Here is a 15,961-nt window from a genome sequence, read left to right on the forward strand (position 1 = left end):
GCCCCTTGGATTTTTTTTGAAGCAAAGACTGCACTGCCACAATGCCAAGGATTTAGCTGAGTTCAGGAAGCCTTCTCAGTGCAATGTACAGTGGTACCTCGGGTTAAGGACTTAATTCGTTCTGGAGGTCCGTACTTAACCTGAAACTGTTCTTAACCTGAAGCACCACTTTGGCTAATGGGGCCTCCCGCTGCTGCCGCACCGCCAGAGAACGATTTCTGTTCTCATCCTGAAGCAAAGTTCTTAACCTGAAGCACTATTTCTGGGTTAGCAGAGTCTGTAACCTGAAGCGTATGTAACCCGAGGTACCACTGTACAACAACAAACACACAATTAAAAAGCAATCCAAAGCAATGAAAGGACAACCAAGGCTTCTCAACAAAATGTTAAGCAACTGCAGAGGCCTGTCTGTCTTTTTAAAAAGAAGGCCCCATCAGCCTTGAGTTCATGAATCATTTACAGCAAGGGGAACAGCCAGTGACTGAAAACTGAGAAAGTAAAACTTAACTGGGACTTTGGCAGGTATGGCTGTTTCTGGTGGTCCCGTCCAGAGTCTGTGCGATGAAGCTACTTGCTCCATCTGCCTGGAATATTTCAAGGATCCAGTGACCATCCCAGAGTGTGGGCACAACTTCTGCCGATCTTGCTTGGTCCAGTGCTGGGGGAAACTGGAGGGAGAGGCTTCCTGCCCACAGTGCAGAATAACTGTCCAGCGAAGGAGCCTCATCTCCAACCGGCAACTGGCCAACGTGGTAGAAATAGCCAAGAAGCTCAGCCTTCCCCTTCAGGAAGGGAAGGTCTGTGAGAAGCACCAGGAGACCCTGAAACTCTTCTGCAAAGTCCATGAAGCCCCCATCTGTGTGGTTTGTGAGAGATCCAAGGAACATGAAAACCACAAGGTGATTCCTCTGGAGGAGGCCTCTGAAGAGTACAAGGTAGGAAATCACTGTGGATCTTGATGAGGGGAAGAGCGGTGGATTCTTCCTGGGCCATTTTCCGTAGCACTTAAGTCCAAACTGCATTAAATCAATTGCCCAAACATCAATTGTTTATTATGTAAAAGGCAACAAAGGAGAAACCTGAGCAGTGTAGGGGTAGGTTCCAAAGGGAGCTTGCATACCCTCCAACATTTCTATGATGAAAATAGGGTCGTCCTATGCCATCATAATAATAATGATATTTATACCCCACCCAGCTTTCAATACATATAAAAACATAATAAAACATTTAACATAATCCGCCCCCAATACAGGGCTGCTTTCAGATGCCTTCTAAAGTGGACTCCTCTGTCTATCTCTCTCTCTCTCTCACCCTCTCTCCCTCCCTCCCACTTTTTCTTGGTCTTAATCAAACATGGGATTTTGTTTCCTCTTTAGAGACTGATCTGCAGCCGCCTGGAGACACTGAGGAGAGAGAGAGAGAAAATGCTGGCCTATCGAGCAGACCTGGAAAAGCAAAGCCAAGACCTCCTTGTAGGTGTCCCTATTGTTACTAGGATGGGAACAAGCATTTGAATACATTGGTACCTCGGGTTAAGTACTTAATTCATTCTGGAGGTCCGTTCTTAACCTGAAACTGTTCTTAACCTGAAGCACCACTTTAGCTAATGGGGCCTCCCACTGCCGCTGCGCCGCTAGAGCACGATTTCTGTTCTCATCCTGAAGCAAAGTTCTTAACCTGAGGTACTATTTCTGGGTTAGCACAGTCTGTAACCTGAAGCATCTGTAACCTGAAGCATATGTAACCCAAGGTACCACTGTAATCAAGTCAGGACTGAAGAAGCATGGGCAAATCTGTCCCATTCTTCCCGTTTTTCCACATCAGTGTGCAATTTTGAATTTTAAAAAGTCCTTTCTGTGTTATTTGCATTCATAAACAATTTTAATGTCTACTTTACCCTAGAATGTGCATTTTTGTGCACATTATCTGACCAGAGTAACATTCAGAGGAGTGTTAATTTGAAATGAATGCTGTTTTTCCGTCTGCGTATTTTTTTGGAGAGTGACTATAAGCTAAGTTCACCTTTGAATGCAAACTGGATTGAATTTCTTCCCCCTGAGGCAGCCCAGCTCTATTGAATATAAAGTACTTGGGATATACCTTGAAGGACCATACAAGTGGTTAATGAAAGGTCTTTTGAAATGTGCACTCTGTTGTTAATCTTTAGCAAAGTCAGGCCATCCTGAAGCCTTAAAGTAAACAGGGGTGCTCTGGGGATGAGCAGGCTAGCTATGCCCTCTTCCTGTTTCTGTTGCCTTCCTACTTATGGAAGTGTTCAGTCTAAAGTGAGCAGCATTTAATGTCCGTGGAGGCTCCCTGAATATTTTAAAACTGTGATTATGCCAGGTCCAAATATGTGCAAGGAACCTCCATGGCTAGAAAAAAAAAAGCTAATTGCTTTAGGCAAACTGGAAGGCAGCAAGCAGGAATAGCTGTGGAGAGGGCAGAGCAAGTGTGTTCCTGAGTCAGGGCTCCATGTTTCTTACTTCTACCTGCTTCTTGCAGAAATTAACAAAAACTGAGAAGCAGGGGACAGAGGAGAAGTTTAGACAACTGCGCCAGTTTCTGGAAGAGAAAGAAAAACATCTGCTGCACGAGATAGAAGAGGTGGAGCTGGAGATTGCAAGAAGAAGGGATGAGCAGCTGGCCAGACTCTCCAGGGAACTCTCCTCTCTTGAGAGGATCATTCAGGAGATGGAAGAGAAATGACAGAAGCCAGCAAGTGAACTCCTGCAGGTAAGATGGCAGGAGGAACAGCACAAGGCTCCACTCCAGGACAAGGCTTCCTCCAAATCTTTTTGTGCCTCTATACAAGCAGTAAAGGAACTCAGCTCTTTCACAGGAGCTGCCAAGAAAACTGGTGTGGTTTATTATTCCCCTTAACGCAGATTGGAGATGCTTACTCAGTGTTAATAGAATGTGGTGTTCTGTGCTTAGCCAAATATTTTCTCCTAATGCCTTCTATTTTTGCAGTGCTGCCATCATGTCCTGTTGTGGGCTTCCCAGAGGCTGCTCTGGCTGCCTTAGAGCTAAGCAAAATTAAAATTAAGCAAAGAAGAAGTGAGCCTTAACACTGAGCACAATCACATTTTTTAATCCAAATTGACACTCCCATCTTTCTGCATTCAGATTTTCAATTTCTGCCCTCCAGACAGACATTGAGGCCAACTTCAATCATGATAAATGTTATGAAAGTGTCATAAAAAATGCAATAGCTATTACAACGCAGCACAAATGTAAATGGTCTGTGGTGGTTGGGGTGTTTATGTAAGCCCACTGAGAAACCTGTCATTGGTTTGAGAAATATCGCCCATCATTATATGGTCTCTACCAACCACCTCACAATTCCTTGACCTTTTCCTGAACATTTTTCTGTGAAAGAAACAATGAGGGGTTGTAATGCCCCAATCCACCGACATTTGCTGGGGTAAGAAACTCAGCTGAACACAAAAATTCATTGCATCTTATACTGCAGGTGGTTGTTGTTTTTTTGTTTCCGGAAGGAAAATGGTACGTGCTGGCTGGCTGAAATTTGGCGATGTTCTACAAATGGCTTTGGGGGAAAATGTTCTAGAAAGACTAAACTGTAGGCCTCCTGATGTCTAAATTGCACAATGAGAAGTGTGTTGGGAGGGATTTTTTTGCACACAGAATTAAATGCAGGTTGATAAGTTAAAACTGCCTCAGACCTGCTTTGTTTGCCGTTTATGATCAATATGCAAACTGAATCATAGCCATCCACCAGCATTTGCAATTCTCCAGATTTTCTAGTGAAATTCTCAAGCCAAGTAATCTGAACTTGCATACAAAATTGGCTACAAAGGTGTATTTGGGGAGAAATTCGCACTAAAATGCTGATGTGGAATTGTGGAGAACTGAACTTCAGATTGTAAAATTAAAAACTGACTGAAACCAATATTGGCTGATTTAGCCATTCTTGCTCAAATCTTTGATTTGTGCCAGGCAGACTGAGATTAGAGGACCAGGCTGCATCCATTCCAGGGTCTGAAGTGCCTTCAAAGTGTGGCCTTTTATAGGCAGTGATTGCTGTTATCTTTTCCCCTCTAGGATGTGAGAAGCACCTTGGAGAAGTAAGTGGATCCTGCTCATTTCCATTAGCATCTCTCTGAGGTCAGGAAGGGTCCAGGACCCCAACACATAAAACCTGGTACAGAAGGGGCTCCTGGGGGAGAGACTGTAGGACTCCATACCCTACAGCAGGGGTCAGCAAACTTTTTCAGCAGGGGGCCAGTCCACAGTCCCTCAGACCTTGTGGGGGGGCAGACTATATTTTGGAAGGGAAACACAGAATGAATTCCTATGCCCCACAAATAACCCAGAGATGCATTTTAAATAAAAGGACATATTCTACTCATGTAAAAACATGCTGATTCCCGGACCGTCTGTGGGCCAGATTTAGAAGGCGATTGGGCTGGATCTGGCCCCTGGGCCTTAGTTTGCCTATCCATGCCCTACAGCATCTCACACGTAAAAATAGGGCCCTCTCCTTTGCTATTGTAGCAATCTAATTCTTCCTCCAAGGATCAAGGCCAGAGCACGGCCTCTTCCTTCCCCGTCACATAGGGCTGGAGGCTCTTCTCTGCCTCTTGCACGTTGCATTCACTGACTCTGCAATACATAGTGTCAAACATATAAAAGAAACTGGCTCAAAGATGCTTGTGAATAGCTGAGTACCTACGAACGTGTTTCAATGTCCAACTAGTTTTTCCTCAAACTATGGTGAGCAACAGAAAGGTGCCCACCTCTGTTAACTCTCTCTCTCTTAGGTATTTTTGGAGGGGAGGTTAGTGAATCTGGAATAAGTTGATTGTTTTTTTTCCTCAGAGCTGGGATTGTTGTGATTTTGTATCAGCGGGCAAACTCAGAGGCCTGGGGTTGCTGCTTTGGCCCTCAGATATCTGACTGTGGAGCCTGTAGTGAGGAAGAATTGAGCCCCTCTATGCCTGCCTGACCCTATAGGCTTTTTTCAACTCTCTTTATCATTTCCTTTCTTTTACTGTGCTAGGAATTGTGGTTTTGAATGGGCTAACATTATTTTTCTTCTCACCAGGTATGAGAAAAGAGAGAGATTGGAGGCTCCATGTGCTTTTCCTCCACAGCTGAATGAGAGGCTCTCCAAACTCTGTGATATAAATAGTATGCTCGAGGATGTGATGAAGCAATTCAAAAGTAATGAGAAATGGCTGCGAGGATTTTATTCTGGGCATTTTATTAGTCCAAAACTAGGTATGCCAGTTCCTTAATGTATTGCATTGTCTTGTATTTTGTTTTTGCTGCAGACAGGGACGTTCCCATAATACCTTCCTTCTTGGTGGTCCAGCCATCATCTTATTTTCCTCAGAATGCCCTATATACGTTGTCACTCCGGTGCATGGGGGGTTAGAGGAAAGAAATGGTGGCTGCCACAAAGAGAAAGAGCCTGAACCAGAGTGCAGAGCAAAGTCAAGATTTTCCCCCTCAATGTACATCTGGGCTGGCCCTTTTGGAGGTTCTCAAACTCTGAAGGGCAGTGTGAAAGGACATTTTGAACCACCCTGTTCCCCTCTTTGCCTCCTCCTCAGGCTTGTCTCCCAGCGGTGAAGCAAAGCCCTGATCTGTGTCCTCAGACATCCACCCACAGCTGCCCTATCTAGGGCTGCCACAAACACAATCTCCTGAGGGTTCACAAATTAATTATGAAATCAAGTGCACATGAGCCCCAAAGGGCACAATTATGTTTCTTAATAGCATGGAAGATTTTTAAAAGGTTTGAGGGGAGGAATTCCTTTTGCACAAGAGCTCCGCCATTCCTTCCTCTACAAGCTGAGTTTCTCATAAGATTTCATGATTCTGGCTTAAACAAAATCCCTCATCACTTTACTTGGGGGAGTTATCAAGGCTGCCTCTATCTCCCCTCTGCATCCTTTTATAGGATTGCTGTTACGCTGCCTCCCCTCCAGTCCTCCACTATAGACCCCAAATTCAGTGACAACATTCATAAACCAAAAAATTAAAAAATTGTCCAGTAGCACTTTAGAGACCAACTAAGTTTGTTCTGGGTGTATGTTTCGTGTACTTGCACACTTCTTCAGATACACGCACATGAAAGCTTATACCCAGAACAAACTTAGTTGGTCTCTAAGGTGCTACTGGACAATTTTTTATTTATTTTATTTATTTCAACTGCGTCAGACCAACATGGCTACCTGCCTGAATCTACATTCACAGACCATCGTTTTTTTTGCTGAATATTTTTATTCTGCTGCTTTTAAGTCTAGTTTATCACTGCTGAGTTTTAAAGTTCTAGTTATTTTCATTGGTTCTTTCTATTATTTCCTTGTTTTAAAATATTTGTTCTACTACCTAATATTTTACTTGATTTAAGGAAACTATAGCTACTATAGGGACGCGGGTGGCGCTGTGGGTTAAACCACAGAGCCTAGGACTTACCGATCAGAAGGTCGGTGGTTCGAATCCCTGCGACGGGGTGAGCTCACGTTGTTCGGTCCCTGCTCCTGCCAACCTAGCAGTTCAAAAGCACGTCAAAGTGCAAGTAGATAAATAGGTACCACTCTGGCGGGAAGGTAAACAGCGTTTCCGTGCACTGCTCTGGTACACCAGAAGTGGCTTAGTCATGCTGGCCACATGACCCGGAAGCTGTACGTCGGCTCCCTCGGCCAGTAAAGTGAGATGAGTGCCGCAACCCCAGAGTCGGTCACGACTGGACCTAATGGTCAGGGGTCCCTTTACCTTTACCTTTATAGCTACATTATGAAGTCTAATTTTTGTACAAATATTTATTGTAATGTTTTATGTTTTTATATATGTTGGAAGCCACCCAGAATGGGTGGGGCAACCCAGTCAGATGGGCAGGGTACAAATATGATTACTATTATTATTATTGCTGTTATCATTATTATTGGAGGTACAAGAGTATAACGCTTAAACTCCATATCGTTTTGCTTCCTCAGACTCTCTTTTATTCAGACAACAGCTTCAGAAAGGTAAATTTCTGACTGAGGCCCAAATTCATCTGAGGGATGGGGACTGGATGATGCTCTGCCCTCCTGGCAGGGGTGAAACTAGGCTTTCTGTCACCCAGGTCAAAGACCAAGTTGGTTACCCTGCCACGCACATTTATGTACACATACAGTAAATGGCCAACAGGCTGGGAGCTTCACCTGGGGCAAAAGTACTGGCTACACACACCCCAGCTATGGCTCTGCCTCCTGGCCTGGACATCTTGGTTGGCTGCTTAGCTCCGGAGTCCTATCTAGCCAAGGTGGGTGTAGGCCCCAATCACTGACAGTGAATTAATTTTGTCTTGAATGATTTCTAGTTCATCTTCAAATTCATTCTCTTCCATGTGTTTTTCACTCTTTGAGTCTTTAAGCGCATGGGTGTAGCCAGGAATTTTTTTTGGGGGGGCAGGCTTTCAGTAGGGGGTTTGTCAGGATTGGCACTGTCCATAAGAAATCCAGTTGCAGCAGACTTAACTTAAACTTACAATAACTTATAATAAGTCTAAACCATAACACTATATACAGAACACCACACCAGAAGGAAGGAGATAGGAAGCGAAGCCCAGGCTCCTTCTGGCCTTATTATTGATTAAAAACAGCATGACCTTGACAGAAAGAGAGAACAGAACCAGTTTAACCAGCTTATTTTCAAGCTGATTTGTTGAGCAACTGCAGTTTTAAAAAAGCACGTCAGCACTGAGTTTCTTCCTGAATCAGTTACAGAAAGGGAAACACCCAGTTACTGAAAACTGAGAAAGTGAAACTAAACTCCGTCTCTGGAGTGAGGAAGCCACTCTTTGTGCTGAAGCCGCTTGCTCCATCTGGCTGGAGTATTCCAAGGATCCAGTGATCATCCCAGAGTGTGGGCACAACTTCTGCAATCCTGCTTGATTGATCTAGGGTTGCCATATTTCAAAAAGTAAAATTCAACCTGGCAACCACAAAGGAAAGGTCTGAGTAACCACTGTTATATTCTTCAGTGGGGTCGTTCCATGACAGATCACCACAATTTTTCAAATTATTATTAGCTACTACATCTCAGATTTTGCTTAAAATTGCTGTACTGGATTATCTCAGGTCAGTGTCACTCGTGTGAATAAATATTTCCTATGTCTTATAGTTTTCAAGTTTGGGGGGGGAATGAAAATTAGAGAAACATTATATACATGCATGAATCAAGTCACTTCTGGGAACTTTATGGGGTTTTGGGCCCTGAAGCTTAAGCTTCCTTAGTTTATAGCAGATCCACTTCTGGGTAGAATAGGTTGATGGGTCTCTGCACTGACACTCTCCCCAACTCTATGCAGAATGAGGGCATCTAAGAGTGAATGCCTGTTCTCTGCTTATCTGAACTGGGGGCCCCTCATAACCCACCCACTGAGAGCCCCAAATGGCCATATTATACAGAGATGCCTAAGGAGGGCAAGTCCCCCTCTCTCCTACTCCCCCCTCCCATTCACAAACACAGAAGAGCTGAGTAAAGGTTCACTAGGTGGTTTTGTTTCATTGTAAATACCGTATTTTTCGCTCTATAGGACGCACCCGACCATAGGACACATCTTGTTTTAGAGGGGGAGAACAAGGGGGGAAAAATCTCCCCCTCTCTGCTCAGCGCCCCTTCAGTGAAGCGGCAGGAGAAACGGAGCCCTTTCCATTTCTCCTCCCGCTTGGCTGAAGGGGCGCTGTGCAGCTCTCCCTCTCTGCTGAAGCCAGGAGAGTCTTGCTCTCCCAGCTTCAGCAAAAGGAACCTGAAGCCTTTGGAGTGCAGCACGAGTTCCCGCTGTGCTCCAAAGGCTTCAGGCGGCTATCCCTGAAGCCTGGAGAGCGAGAGGGGTCGGTGAGCTCTTACCCCTCTCGCTTTCTAGGCTTCAGCGAAAGCAACGCGAAGCCTCCGGAGCGCGGAAGGAGCGCTCCCTCTGCGCTTCGGAGGCTTTGCATTGCTATCGCTGAAGCCAAGGAGCCTGCATTTGCTTCATAGGACGCACACACGTTTCCCCTTAATTTTTGGAGGGGAAACAGTGCATCCTATAGAACAAAAAATATGGTAAATTGAATACAGAAAGAAGAAAACAACTGATTTAAAACCAACAAGGGCTGCAATCTGAAAACGGTAACAGCCTTTGAGTAATTTCTGTAGATAACCAATATTAAAAGGAAGATAGATAGAAATAATAGTACTTCAAAGAAAAAGAAAATCGATAAATACAGGCAACAAATTTATTATAATAAAATGGAAGGGACGGGAAGTCATTTATTTATGAAGAATATTATTTGAATTACATCTCTTTTCTTTTTTGTGTACAAGTAATGTTTGATGATCTAAAAGGGACAACAACAATAATCAAAAACATTTTTTGGATATATATTTTTATGATGTAAAGTTATGATGTAAAGATATCATTATGAGCAATAAAAAAGAAGATTTAAAACCAACAAGGAAAGTATTTATTGTGGGGAAAGTATGGAAGAAAGAGAGAAGTACAGTGGTGCCTCGCAAGACGAAATTAACTCGTTCTGCGAGTTTTTTCGTCTAGCGAATTTTTCGTCTTGCGAATCACGAATTCCCATAGGAATGCATTGAAAATCAATTAATGCGTTCCTATGGTCAAAAAAAGTCCAAACAAAGCCAAATTTGGTACAACAAGAGTTTATTAAGTGCTCTTTAAAGTCACACATACTGTAAAGCGCATTTCAAAAACTGAAGGAACAATAATTTAAGTTTCTAAACATGACAGAAAAACATTTAAAAATCAACAAAGTGTACAGTACATTTTCTAAGACTCTGGGGGACAACTCGAAGAAGGTTCCTCTTCCACTCTTTGCTTCTTGCTGAAGAACCTGTCCATGGTCTGCTGCTTCATCCACCTTTTCAGCACCTCCCTGAAAGGCGACATGACCCTCGTATCAAAAGTGTTGACAAGGTCATGTGCCACGTGCTTGTCAGGGTGGTGCCGCTGTGCAAAAGCCTGCACATCCTTCCACTTCAGGCAAATGTCCCTCAGTTCTTTGGAGGACAGCCGTTCCTCAGTTGCTTCCTCCTCTTCCAGCGAGGCCTGCTCCTGCGCAGCCTCTGCCTGCAGTTCGACCAGCTCCTGGGTGGTCACCTCGTGGTCGTGCTCCTCCACCAGCTCGCTGATGTCCTCCTCTGTGACCTCCAGGCCCATGGTCCTCCCCAAGGCAACAATGTCCTGCACCACTGTTGACTCTGGTGCATCAGAGTCACTTGGTGCCACACAGTCCGGTCACAGGCTGTGCCAAGCGCAATTCAAATTTCTCTGGCTGATCCCGTTCAAGGCCGTGGTGATCATCTTCAAGCAGGTGACGATGTCGAAGTGGTCCTTCCAGAATTCCCGCAGAGTGATGGTGGTGCAATCAGTCACCTTGAAGCATCGCCTGAAAAGCTCCTTGGTGTAGAGTTTTTTGAAATTGGCGATGAGCTGCTGATCCATCGGTTGGAGCAGTGGCGTGGTGTTAGGCGGCAGGAACATGATGCTGAACTCCTCCAGCAAGTCCTCCTCAAGGCCTTTAGGATGAGCAGGAGCATTGTCCATCAGAAGCAAAGCCTTCAGTGGCAGGTCGTTGTCCAGCAGGTACTGTTTGACAGCAGGGCCAAAAGCATGATTGACCCAGTCCACAAACAGCACACGTGTGACCCAAGCCTTACTGTTGATCTTCAGGTCGCCGCTTGCGTTGGCACAGAAGAGCAGGGTCAGAAGAGCTTGTGGCCAGGCAACTTGGCCTCCTCCTGTGTGATGAAAGTCCTTTTGGGCATCCTCTTCCAAAACAGCCCGGTCTCGTCGCAGTTGAAGACCTGCTGTGGAACGTAGCCCTTCGTCTTCACAACCTCCAGGAACACCGCTGCAAAGTCTTCAGCCGCAGAAACATCAGAACTGGCAGCCTCTCCATGCCAGAAAAAAACACACAAGCTTCCAGATTCTTGCAAACCCCTCCCCAACTGTTCCCCCAGCCACCCAGCACACAGAAATTCAAATCCAGAATTTTTTATAAAAAACAGCAGAGTGGCCCAATGGTCACAGAAAATCATAAAAATGCAGGAAAAAAACCACAAGCTTCCAGATTCTTGCAAACCCCTCCCCAACTGTTCCCCCAGCCACCCAGCACACAGAAATTCAAATCCAGAAATTTTTTTAAAAAACAGCAGAGTGGCCCAATGGTCACAGAAAATCATAAAAATGCAGAAAAAAACACACAAGCTTCCAGATTCCTGCAAACCCCTCCCCAACTGTTCCCCCAGCCACCCAGCACACAGGAATACAAATCCAGAATTTTTTTAAAAAAACAGCAGAGTGGCCCAATGGTCACAGAAAATCATAAAAATGCAGAAAAAAACACAAGCTTCCAGATTCCTGCAAACCCCTCCCCAACTGTTCCCCCAGCCACCCAGCACACAGAAATTCAAATCCAGAATTTTTTTTAAAAAACAGCAGAGTGGCCCAATGGTCACAGAAAATCATAAAAATGCAGAAAAAAACACACAAGCTTCCAGATTCCTGCAAACCCCTCCCCAACTGTTCCCCCAGCCACCCAGCACACAGAAATTCAAATCCAGAATTTTTTTTAAAAAAACAGCAGAGTGGCCCAATGGTCACAGAAAATCATAAAAATGCAGAAAAAAACACACAAGCTTCCAGATTCTTGCAAACCCTCCCCAACACCAAGTCCTTGAATTCCAAACACCCCAACCCAAAATCCAAAACCCCCCAAAAAGTTTTAAAAGCTTAACTTACCAAATGGCTGCAAAAGAAGTTTTGGAAAAGCTTCAAAAATTACCAAAGTCTTTAAAAACCTCAAAAAAGGCTACTATGTACACTGCGTTCTATGAGTTGCTCCTCGAAGTCAAGTCACAACTGTATTAACGGTGTTAAGAAAAAGGACACAAACTTGCAAGACGTTTTCGTCTTGCGAAGCAAGCCCATAGGGAAATTTGTCTTGCGAAGCAGCTCAAAAAACGGAAAACCCTTTCGTCTAGCGAGTTTTCCGTCTTGCGAGGCATTCGTCTTGCGGGGCACCACTGTATCCCAGTTCTGTATGCAATACAAAGAAATCCCATTTATTTGAGAGGGAATCTGGTTCCTGAGGTGTTTCTTGGATCAGGATGTCCATCTCTGACTCTCAGCTGATTCTGCCTCTCTTCTTTTTCCAACAGAAAATGTCACTCTGGATCCAGACACAGCCCATCCCAGGCTCATCCTGTCCGAGGATCGGAAAAGCGTGAGATGGGGAGACAAAGAGCAAGCCCTGCCTGACAATCCTGAGAGATTCAGTGACTGGCCTTCTGTGTTGGGACGTGAGGGATTCACAGCAGGCAGACATTTCTGGGAAGTCACTGTGGGAAGTGAGGAAGAATGGGCTGTAGGGGTTGCCAGGAAGTTTCTGAGGAGAAAGGATGACTTTCTCACGAGAATAATTAACACCTTCTGTGAGTTAAGTTATGAGGAAGGGATCTGGGCTGTGGGGAAATTGAGAGGTAAGTACAGGGCCTGCACCTCCCCTGATTCCTCTCCTTTGTCCCTGAGTGAGGAGCCCAGGAGGATCCGGGTGACTCTGGACTGTGAAGCAGGGGAGATGTCTTTTTCTGGTGCTGACTCAGGAGCTGAACTCTACACGTTCTCAGCAGCCTCGTGCTCTGGAGAGACCTTCCTCCCTTTCTTTTATCTGAGGGGAGATAAAATCCACCTCAGGATCTTCTAAGGAGGCTAAATCTGCCTCACAGGAACATTTGGAGTTTCTCTCCAAATGAAAATGACAGATATAAAACCAAACACCTCAAGAGCTCTTTTGAGAGCTTTGCACAGGCCTTTTGAGATGACTCTAGTCGCAATCAGCAGAAGCAAGAAAACAGAGAAAAAATGGGGCTAGTTTTTTCAATTTTGTTTTATTTTATTTGCTTTTTCCTTCCCTTTCCCGGAATTCCCTCTGCAGCTTATTTCTTAGAGACAATATCACTTTAACAGTCCCAGTAAATATTATGTTCCTGAATAGGAATGCACTGACTTCAGTGGGGCTTTTGGCTGTTTAGATGTGTTTAGGATTACAGCCAATGTGGTGTCCTTTGGATGAGGCTGGACTCCAATTCCCATCTGCCTTGTCCAGCATCTGGTCAGAGATGATGGGATTGTAGTCCAGCAACTTCCAGAGGGCATCACATTTGCTGGCTGCTTCAGACTTTTTGCGTGTGAGGTGATCGCAGTAACCACCAGAGTAGAGAAACTGTGCCCTGGCCTCTGGACTTGTTTCCATCCCTCAGATGAAAATGTGCCTTTCCACCTGTGTGTGAGGAGAAGAGCATACACCTGCAAGACCTTCAGCTTCTGGAAGGGGGAGAGGGAGCAAAAAAGAAAGAAAACCCAGCTATGAATCTGACCTCAGCACCAATTGTGGCACAGAATCCTGACCACTAAACCATGGTTGAGAAAAGCCTGGTTGAACTCTCTAGTCCAGCGAAAGGATTCCCTGACAGGAAATAGATTGAGAAGACTGGTAAAAAATGTGGGAATGTTCAGGGATGCAGGAGAGGATATATTGTTTGATGATATCCTTCCTAACTTGCGTTAGCAAGTTCTATATCTTATCAGAGTACCATTCCCCTTTAAACGCACAGCGGTTTGCTTGTTGCAGGCTCATCTGAGCCTCTCAATATAAGATTCCTGGTAAGATCCCTTGTCCCGCTTAAAAAGAATAGACACAACAGTCTTATTAAAATCAATATAAAAGTAGTTTACTCACAATCATTCAGTTCACAGGGTGAAAGAAAGAGCATTTTTGGCAAAACATTCATTTTTACCGCTGCTGTTTTTCCTAGTAGGGAGAGGTTCATTCTGTTCCATATTTCTAAATTTCTTTTATCTCAAGCCACACTTTTTCATAATTTATATATATTTATATTTTTTGCAGTTAGCCATATCCATATTTTACTTTTTTATGGACTTCTATCTCAATACTTTACTCCAGCTCTTTTTTTTCTTTCTTCAAATTTTTTACTCATAATTTAGTTTTGTTTCTATTTAATTTAGATCCTGCCACTTCCCCAAATTTTTGAATTTTTTCTATAACTCTAGGGAGAGAATTTTTTGGATCTTCCACTGTAATTACTAAATCATCAGCATATGCTTTCAATTTAAACTCACTTTCCCCAGTTTTTATCCCAGTGATCTCTTTGTCTGCTCTTATGTTTCTAGCAAATACTTCCAGGACCAGAATGAACAACAGCGGCGATAATGGGCATCCTTGTCTAGTTCCTTTTTGTATCTTACAGTTGTCCGTTATCACCTGATTTACAATTAATTTAGCTTTTTGTTCTGAATATATTGCTTGTATTCCCTTTAAAAATTTGAATCCACGATAATTTATTCAAGTACTTTTGTCATGAAATTCCAAGAAACATTGTCAAAGGCTTTTTCAGAGTCTATAAACATCATTGCTGCTTTCTTTTCATTTTTGACCGCCAGATATTCTATCACATTCAATATATTTCTTATATTCTCTTTCATTTGTCTACCTGGAAGAAATCCTGCCTGATCTTGATGTATATACTCATTTAATATTTTTTTCATTCTATTAGCTAAGATGTTTGCAAATAATTTATAATCATTGTTTAACAATGAGATAGGCCTTTAATTTTTAATTTGCAGCAAATCTGAATCTTGTTTTGGAATTACTGTAATGTAAGCCTCTTTCCATGTTTCTGGGATTTCACCTGTATTTAAAATCTCATTCATGACATCTTTCAATGGGTTTACCAATTGTTCACTTATTTTTTTATAATACTTTGCCATTCATCCATCTGGACCCGGGGACTTGCCATTTTTTTGTCCACTTTATTGCCTCTAACACTTCTTGAGCAGTTATTTGAGTGTTTAAGATCACCATTTGTTCCTCTTTTATTTTTGGCAGATTACTACCTTTAATATATTCCTCTATTTTAAAAGCTTTTTCCTTCCCTTTCCTATACAATTCTGAGAAATATTTTATAAATGCTGCTCTTATTTCCTTCATCTTATCTGTGATCTTTCCATTTATATTAATTTTGTTTATGGAGTTTCTTTGTTCACTTTTCTTCAACTGCCATGCTAGCAGTTTTCCTGATTTGTTAACAAATCTGGCTCTGCCTCTTGTGAACAGAACTTCCATGAGCTGCCATACTCACATCCTCAATAGGGAGGAGATGCTACTCTGCCCCCTTCTTAGCTTATGAAGCAGCCAGTCAGTTTCATAATCTGAAGGTCCTGAGCTGGAGCCTCTGAGAAGGCAACTTCCTCCTCTCGCTTCCTTTTTGCCAAGGGGTGTGTTCAGCTGCGCTCTCCAAGAAGGGAAAAGGGAAGACTGTGGACGTCATGGGTGGCGAGTTGGGAGTCTTGATTGCTGTTATCTATCTATATTAAGCATTTGCAAGTAATAAGTAAATAAAGAGAAAAACATATTCCTTGACCAGGAATTGAATGCAGACTGCATCAATGAGAGAAACAAATTTTTAGAACCACAAGTAGATTTTAATCGGTGATATTTTTCTGTGTTAAACTAAGAAGAATGTTTAAATTAAAAAAGAATGACTCCTCTGTTCAGAAATGATGTGGGCTTCAGGGTGAAAATGTGGTGACCAAGTTTGCTCAGACATTAAATTGTTCGGCCTCTCGAACCATCAGTCTGTCATCTATTCAGCTCCAGCAACAAAACCTCAGCCCAGAGGCTGAGGGGGGAAACCATTCAGCTCTCTGTGGCTCCGTTGGTTAGTGTGTCTGGTTGTTAACCAGAAGAATGGTGGTTCGAGCCCATCCAGGTACAGGTTTGGGTCCCCTACCCTCATGATCACAAGGTGAAGGTGATGACTGGCTCATCCATTGCTTCTCATGCATGTGGGTTTGAATCTCACCTTCATCAACACTTTAGCCCAAACTGAATTATGGAAGCTGGGCATAAGA

At 43.5% G+C, this 15,961-nt stretch overlaps 1 pseudogene; it reads left to right on the top strand.

Annotated features, from left to right (window-relative positions):
* Window positions 1–8: 8 nt before the first annotated feature.
* On the top strand, window positions 9–15,678 carry LOC128409033 (E3 ubiquitin-protein ligase TRIM11-like; annotated as a pseudogene).
* The last annotated feature ends 283 nt before the right edge of the window (window positions 15,679–15,961 follow it).

Source organism: Podarcis raffonei, chromosome 2, assembly GCF_027172205.1.
Source record: "Podarcis raffonei isolate rPodRaf1 chromosome 2, rPodRaf1.pri, whole genome shotgun sequence".
Lineage (NCBI taxonomy): Eukaryota > Metazoa > Chordata > Lepidosauria > Squamata > Lacertidae > Podarcis > Podarcis raffonei.